General features: G+C 41.1%; 1 non-coding gene across 1 annotated transcript; it reads right to left on the reverse strand.

The window, feature by feature from the left end:
• Positions 1-420: 420 nt before the first annotated feature.
• Positions 421-528, reverse strand: LOC112788264 (small nucleolar RNA R71). Its single transcript, XR_003195636.1, has one exon. It is a non-coding gene; the product is annotated as a small nucleolar RNA R71 (small nucleolar RNA).
• Positions 529-1,057: the final 529 nt, after the last annotated feature.

The raw sequence follows: 1,057 nt of genomic DNA on the forward strand, positions 1-1,057 counted from the left end.
ATTTTCGAACAAGAAAAGGAGATGGCAGCCGAACCTAACAACAATAATGCAAGGAGGATGCTTGGTGATTATACTACACCTACTTCCAAGTTTGATGGAAGAAGCATCTCAATCCCTACCATTGGAGTAAACAATTTTGAGCTGAAACCTCAATTAGTTGCTCTAATGTAACAGAACTGTAAATTCCATGGACTTCCATCAGAAGATTCCTATCAGTTTTTAACTGAATTTTTGCAGATCTGTGATACTGTTAAGACCAATGGGGTTGATCCCGAGGTCTACAGGCTTAGGCTTTTCCCGTTTGCTGTAAGAGACAGAGCTAGAGTATGGTTGGACTCTCAACCTAAGGATAGCCTGAACTCTTGGGATAAGCTGGTCACGGCTTTCTTAGCCAAGTTCTTTCCTCCTCAAAAGATTAGTAAGCTTAGAGTGGATGTTCAAACCTTCAGACAGAAAGAAGGTGAATCCCTCTATGAAGCTTGGGAGAGATATAAGCAACTGAGCAAAAGGTGCCCTTCTGACATGCTTTCAGAATGGACCATTCTGGATATATTCTATGATGGTCTATCTGAGCTATCAAAGATGTCATTGGACCATTCTGCAGGTGGATCCATTCACCTAAAGAAAATGCCTGCAGAAGCTCAAGAACTCATTGGCATGGTTGCTAATAACTAGTTTATGTACACTTCTGAGAGGAATCCTGTGAGTAATGGGACGCCTCAGAAGAAGGGAGTTCTTGAAATTGATACTCTGAATGCCATATTGGCTCAGAACAAACTATTGACTCAGCAAGTCAATATGATTTCTCAGAGTTTGAATGGAATGCAAGCTGCATCCAACAGTACTCAAGAGGCATCTTCTGAAGAAGAAGCTTATGATCCTGAGAACCCTACAATAGCAGAGGTAAATTATATGGGTGAACCCTATGAAAACACCTATAACCCCTCATGGAGAAATCACCCAAATTTCTCATGGAAGGATCAACAAAAGCCTCAATAAGGCTTTAATAATGGTGGAAGAAACAGGCTCAGCAATAGCAAGCCTTTTCCATCATCTT

This window comes from Arachis hypogaea, chromosome 20 (assembly GCF_003086295.3).
Source record: "Arachis hypogaea cultivar Tifrunner chromosome 20, arahy.Tifrunner.gnm2.J5K5, whole genome shotgun sequence".
Taxonomy (NCBI): domain Eukaryota; kingdom Viridiplantae; phylum Streptophyta; class Magnoliopsida; order Fabales; family Fabaceae; genus Arachis; species Arachis hypogaea.